The following is a 7,453-nucleotide window of genomic DNA, read 5'->3' on the forward strand; positions in this document are numbered from 1 at the left end:
TCCTTTTAAGGGTGAAGTGGCAAAGCTTTGATTCCTGGATTGTCAGAAGGACTGTCTTAACGTCTTTGGTAGGTAAAATGTTTGAATGGTCCTAGCCCACTGGCTGTACCTACCACTGGAGCTACATATCAGGGTGGGGAAAGCAGGGTCCTTGGAGTCCGTGAGCCTGGGCATCCCCCCACTTCCGGACTCCCGCTGTCAGTCACATCCGGGCAGAATGACTCAGGAGACCTAACGTTGGCTGCCCCTTCTGGGATGCGTAACCATCCTTGGCTCACACTCCCAGACGGACCTACACAAGAGACCTATGGTATTTTATTCAGCAGCCAAAAAGGCTTGAAGTTGTCTATTCCCAAGCCTGCCACATGCTTGAAGTGCCCTATCACGGCTCTGTGACTTCGGTTTTAGACTTTCATCCTTTCCAAGATATAAATACTCCTGGGAGAGGTTTGACTTTAAGCAGTTAATAACTGTTGACACCTCTCTGTAAATGAAGGCACTGAAAACAAGATTTATAAGGGAAATGAGAGAGGGAGAGAAGGGGGCACTGGGTATAAAAAGAAGTGGGTTTGGGCCTTACAGATGGGGAGAACTTTTAGGACAGGGAGGCTGTGGCCGTCTCCTCCATGCGGCACTGCCCCACGCTGTGGAGCCAGCTACTCACACTGCCTTGCCGCTCCCTGGTGCCTGGGGCCATGCAGATGGTGGCAGCACCTGTAATGAAAAGAAGGTGGGCTTTGGAAGCATCTGGGACGGGAAGAGAATTCTGTCTTTGCCAATTAAACACAATGTTTGACCTTCCGCAAGTCATTTAACGTCACAGAACCTCAGTTTCCTCATCTGTTAAATGGGGATCCTACTGCCTCCCTGACAGTTAGTACCAGGATTTTTGAATTATACTTCAAGACCCTGTATTTTGACTTACCAACCTAGATTTTCCTGAAAGCAGTTGGATGGCTCTAGATCTTTCTGTGTTCTCATGGCAAGCCCACCCAAAGGATTCCCCCCACATTTCCAGGCTCCTGACCCTGACTTCAGAAACAGAACCAGACAGCCCATCGGAGGCTTACAGGGTTAGGTCCTGGCTTGGGCTTCACCACCAGGTCCCCAAATCGGCAGGCATCTTATATCTCCAGGCCCCCTCACCCTCCAAGCACCGCCATTTGCCTGTCAAGGAACTTGGGCCCATGCGGAGCTCAGACAACAGCAGCTTTGTTCTTCATTAAAGTATCTTACTGGACTGAAGAAGAAGAAAAAAAATCTGAGCTCGTCCTTAAGAAGCTCATAATTTAATAGGTGAAATGTCAGGGAAAATCAATGCCAAGCTGTTTCTTGGCGGCCTCATTATGCTGTCCATTAAACAACTTTTATGTTTTGTTTATAGTTGCCCGTTTTTTCCCCTTGTTATTCCACCCCCCCCTTTTTTTTTTTTATAAAAGAACATTTTAAAACTTACGATGTTAAAAAGGGACATGGGCTGAGAAACCGATTACGAGAAACCTACGGGCCATCCCTGGCAGGGCTGGGAAAATCCATCCATCACAGAAAGGAGAAGCTCCCGGGAGGAGATTCTGCCGAGGTCTGGGCCCAGCAGCGCGGGCTCGGGGTCAGCACGTTCTTAGCGTTTTGCTGATTTTGAGGGCATTTCTGAGGTAGGAAAGTCCTTATCTGTTGGGTAATGGTCAGAAAGGCCCTGGAGGGCCCAGAGAGAGAGAAGAGCGAGAGGACTTTGGAACTTTCCTTTTCCCTTCAGGGAGAGAAACCCTTCAGGGAGAGAAACCCTGGGCCTCGTTGTCTGGCAGGACCTGGCAGGTCAAGAGAGGTGCTGGTCCGGATGTGACCTTGTTTATGAGCCTGTGTATGAGCCACTCAACATGCAAAGGAAACTCTGAGGAAGCGAGGCCTCTGGCACGGTCAGCTGGGCCATGCTTGTTCCCAGCTATGCTGTGGCCACAAGTGTGACCTCTTGTGGGACATCCCGATGTGAGAGATGACCCCGGCTCAAGATGAAGCTGCCCCCAGCTTGGGGGTCTCCAGCCTTGGTCAAGGGGGTAAGCCCTACTCCCATAGCGTTCATGTCCTTTTAAGAAGAGGAAGAGACACCAGAGATCTCTCTCCACATGCTCAGAGGAAAGACCATGTGAGGACAGAGTGAGAAAGTGGCGTCTACAAGCCAAGGAGAAAGCCTCCCTTGAAGCCAACCCTGATGGCACTTTGATCTTGAACTTCTAGCATCCAGAACTGTGAGAAAATAAAGTTCTGTTGTTTAAGTCCCACCAGTCTGTGCTATTTTATTTGGCAACCTGGGCTGGCTAAGACCCTCCTGAACCCTGGGGCCAGAGTAGGTGGGTTTGAATCGTACCTCTGTTTACATTTAAGCCATGAGAACCTGGGAAGTTTTTACTTATTCTCAATTTTCTCATCTGTGAAATGGGGAGAATAATGATATCTGCCTCGTCAGGAGCTACCACCTCACAGCCGAGCAGCTGAAGACAGAGAGCATCGATTCCTGCTTATGAGTCTACATTCCACGGGGCAGGCAGCTGTGGGCTGAGCAGGCAGCTCTGCTCGTCTCTGCTGGGTCCTCACATCCTTGGGTGTCAGCTGACTATGGGCAGGTCTGGGATGGTCCCAGCTGCCTTCAGGTACATCGCTACAGGCACACGTATATGAAGATGCTGCACAGGCCACCTGGCACACCACACATGCAGAGCTACGTCTCCATCCCCCAGCTGGCTGTCCCAGGCTTCTTCACAGCGCTGCAACACAGCTCCATGCGAGCGAGTGGAAGCTGCCAGGCCTCCAGAGGCCTAGGTGTAGAGCTAGCACTCCATCACTTCCACCCCATTCTACTGGCCAAGGCGAGAGTCCCAGACTAGCCCACATGAAGGGGAGGTGAAATAGACTCCACCTCTGCACGGGAATTGAAACAAAGTTATATTGCACAGGGCACCTTTAAGGAGGTCATTACTTGGGGCCATGAATTCAATCACTGAACTCACAGCACATTTGGGGGGTGAAATAAGGCACCATGTAAAGTACTTGAAAAGGCTATGACTGAAACGATGCTCTCCTACTGTTTTTGTGAATGAGCCAGGAATTTTCAAGATAAGACTGGATGCCCGTGGGTCATTGAGTCAGAACTTAATTATTTTAAAGCCAGAGCTTCTTTGAGGGTGAACACAGGGGTCTACCTCCCTCTGTCACACACACACACACACCCCACATTCATATGCAGAAGCACCCAGCTGAGGTGCTCAGACATATCTAGATGCACACAGGTGCACGTGGCCCCTACATACCCCATATGCAACATGTATTGTCACACAGGCCCCAGGGGCCGGTTCACACACCCAGCAGACACGGACGTCCCCACACATAACGTACCCCCACACACACCACACACGTAGGCACATGTTCACACACCTGGACACGCAGATGGCGCAACCGACACACGCGGCTCTCACAGGGACGCGGACGCGCGTGTGCCCCGCCAGAACCCAGCAGCCTCTGGCACCTCAACTCCTCGCCTCCACCGGCCTTTTCGGTGAGGCCTCTTCAAAGGGGTGCAAGGAGCGTGTGGGTGCGGTGGGTGGCAGTGTGATGAATGCTCTCCTCGGGCCCCGATGTCTGCTGGGCATTGGCATCGGTGCCCACGGGGCAGGCCACAGGATGCCTTGCAGATAAAAGGGAGGTGGACGGTGAGGACTGGGAGGAGAAGGGAGCCTTCCCAGGTGGGGCCCGGGACCTGAGGGCACATAGCCCTCCAGCAGCTCCGTGCCTACTCCGCCCGCTGGGAGGGATGTGTGAGCCCCGGACTAAGCAGGCTGATTGAAGCTACCGCACCCCGCCACCCCGGGTGCACATTAGCAGGCGGTTAGAGGGGACAGTGATGGTGAAAGGTCCCACGCTTGGAACCTTACACGCACTGTGTCACAGCTTCTTGGCCGTCAGACCATCAGCTGCCGCAGCCTGGGGTATAAACAGGGGGAGGCAGTGGGGTCCTGAGGCTCAGCCTTTTGCCTCTGAGATGGTGACGGCCAGGCAAGCTCCCCCAGACCTCCCCTGCAGGTAGTGACTGTGGCCTTAGTGGGGTTTACTGTGTCTGAGTTTTTGCATCTTTGGGCTGACTCTGTCCCAGAATCCAGTCCTTCTGGGTTTGGGGTGCGTTGGGGGCAGGGTGCAGGGGACTCCAGGAGGCTAAGAGAGCTATCTTTGACCTGAGGACAGCCTGATCCTCTAGTGAAGTGGGCCCAGCAGAAAGACATGCATATGCTCCTGTCTGCCCCCAGGGGCTGGGTCTAAACACTTCAGAGAAGGAAACCTTCAGGGCCACGGAGAGAAAGTGGGGTGGGGGGATGGGGGGGTGGCAGCTGTGGCCACCTGGGCAGGTCTGGGATCTGCGAGACAACCTGGATTTGTCTTCCTGTTCTTGTTCTCAGGAGTGTCTGTGGTGGGTGATGGTGTGGACAAGCTTGTGAGCGTGCTTTCCCCAGGGCTCAGCAAACTACGGCCTGGGGGCCAAATCCCACCTGATGCCTATTTTTATAAATAAAGTTTTATTGGAACATGGCCACGTCCACTCCAGTATGTATTATCCACGGTTGCTTTCACACGATAACCACAGAGAGGAGTAGTTGCAACAGAGGTCTGACAGCCCACAAAACTGAAAAATATTTACAGAAAAAAGTTTTCCAATCCCTGCTTTACTTTATACCCTGAAAACAAGAACATGGGTTCCAGAATGAGAAAGACCTGGGAGGAAACACCACTTCCTAGCCCTGTGACCTTGGGCAGGTCACTTAACCTCTCAGAGCCTCAGTTTTCCCGTCTGTAAAATAGGGATAACCACACCTACCTCACAGGAGGGCACAGAGGAGAACAGCACTCAGCCTGGCTGGTGCTGGGCACGCGCCATTGCTCAGTACATGGCAGCATTTATTCAGTGTTTTGATAGAGGCTCCTTTAAATTAGTGTTTCCCCAGTTGAATGACCTTGGGCAGGTCACTTAACCTCTCAGAGCCTCAGTTTTCCCGTCTGTAAAATAGGGATAACCACACCTACCTCACAGGAGGGCACAGAGGAGAACAGCACTCAGCCTGGCTGGTGCTGGGCACGCGCCATTGCTCAGTACATGGCAGCATTTATTCAGTGTTTTGATAGAGGCTCCTTTAAATCCCTGGTAGGGGAGAAGAATCCCTGGTAGGGGAGAAGAATCCCTGGTAGGGGAGCTTGATGAAAATGCATAGCCCTGAGCTTCACCCCAAACCTGCTGAATCAGCCATGCAGAGGATGTGGTGAGCTGTGTGAGGGCTCATCAGGCCAGCTGGGAAAGGGGGCGGGGCCAGAGTGGAGGTGGGTGTGGCTCAGGACGACCACCTCATCCTGTTTGCTTGGGACTAAGGGGCTGCCCTGGGATGCACTACAACCAGGAAAGTCCTAGGCAAACTGGAGTGAGCTGGTCATTCTAAGTTGTTCATTATAATAGCTATCCAGTGGGATGGCTTGGCAGGCAGAGGCCTGGTTCCCAAAATACTGCTCAGCTGAAGTGACTCACCCCAGGTCACAAACCACGAGAGCCAGGGTCTTCAAGTTCTGCAGAGGGGGCACTTCACAGTATTTCTCTTAGGCAGCCTTACCCACCCCCTCTCCTCCCTCTCCATCTCTCCCCATTTCCTTGTTATTCCTATTTCCATCATTTTCCATCTTTGGGGGGTCTCATGTCTCCCTTGCTCCATCAAGACTGACTCTGTCAGGATGGATGAGCTGTCAGTTATAACACCTTAGAACTAACTTCTCTATGTGAGCTGTGCATTTGAAGCTTCATTTTTAAGCATGGAAGGGAGAGCTTTTTGGGGTGGCGGAGATATTGTTGCAATTGTTCCAGTGCCTGGTGGCAGGCACTGGAAAGAGATGTCTGGATTCCCAAATAGCAATAGCACCTCTTCCTACAAAGCCTGCCCTGGGAGCCCCGGGAGAAACTCAGGGGGTGTCCTCTCTCCCCTGAAGGGGGTCTGGGGCCCTGGCCACCCTGGCCATCTTTGTCTTGACTCCCCTGAGAACGGTGAAATCTTAGCTTTTGAGCCAGGAATATTGTTTTGAAAAAATTAAATGCCCCAAGAGTCCCTATAGTCCCCAAACCTCATTTTAAAGGGATTATAGCAGCTGGCTTGTAAATCCTGTTTCTTATGGTGGGGGGCTTAGAGAGGGGCTCAGGCAGGGACTGGGGTTGGGGGGAAAGAAAGGAGGTCATTTCATTTCCTGGAGAGGAAGGCCCGGGTTCTCCCTGCTGCCGTGCCTGGGACCGGGCTCAATGCCTCCACTGGGGAAAATGGACTTGGAATCTGGCCACCAGGGTTGCAGCCCCAGGTTTGCATCGGTTTATGGCTGACCTTGGGGCTGCTCTGTTAACCTTCTCTGGGCCTCAGTCTCCTGAGTGACAAGGATTTGAAAATAAGAAGAGTTTTGCCATCCTCTCTTCTTTTCTTACCTTCCAAGTAGGGGTCCCTGTCTCCGGGCTCCCACATATGTGAGGCTGTGACAGAAGCGGGTGACTGGAGAGCTGGGTCAAAACGCTCTGTCCAGGGAAGGTGTGGAGCTTTCCGGGGGCAGCTGTGTGGCTGAGAGATTGCAAAAACTTTAATTAAAAAAAAAAATGAGGCTTATTTTTGGGGACTGGGTGGAATGAGGAAGACATTTGACACCTGCCAGGAAGTGGGACCAGGGGGAGGGCCAGGTGGGAAAGGAGAATTTTGAGTAAGTTTCCCTGCATACACTTCCCCTCCCCTGATCCCCTGCAGAAGCTTCAGTCAAGCTCCAGCGGCTACCATAGAGTTTTGGGGTCAGATTAGTAGTTCTTTTGGGCAAGTGCCTACGCAGACACAGGCCCTCTTGGAATTGACTGGTGCTTCTAGACTCCAAGACTGGTCCAGATTGGTGCTGGCCTGAGCGTGGGGGACGAATTATTAGTGATACAGGAGATGATTTGGGTGAACTTAAGGGAATTGTGATGTATTTATTTAGACTATGAATGCTATTGGTTTTTGTTTAAATAGATCTTTATTGGAGTATAATTGCTTCACAGTACTGTGTTAGTTTCTGTTGTACAACAAAGTGAATCAGCCATATGCATACATATATCCCCATATTACCCCTCCCTCTTGAGTCTCCCTCCCACCCTCCCTATCCCACCCCTCTAGGTCATCGCAAAGCACAGAGCTGATCTCCCTGTGCTATGCTGGTGCTTCCCACCAGCTAACAAATTTATATTTGGTAGTGTATGTATGTCATGCTACTCTCACTTTGCCCCAGCTTCCCCCTCCCCCTCCACGTCCTCTAGTTCATTCTCTATGTCTACGTCTTTATTCCTGCCCTGCCACTAGGTTCATCAGTAACCTTTTTTTTTTTTTAGATTCCATATATATGTGTTAGCATATGGTATTTGTTTTTCTCT

This window comes from Physeter macrocephalus, chromosome 16 (genome assembly GCF_002837175.3).
Source record: "Physeter macrocephalus isolate SW-GA chromosome 16, ASM283717v5, whole genome shotgun sequence".
Lineage (NCBI taxonomy): Eukaryota > Metazoa > Chordata > Mammalia > Artiodactyla > Physeteridae > Physeter > Physeter macrocephalus.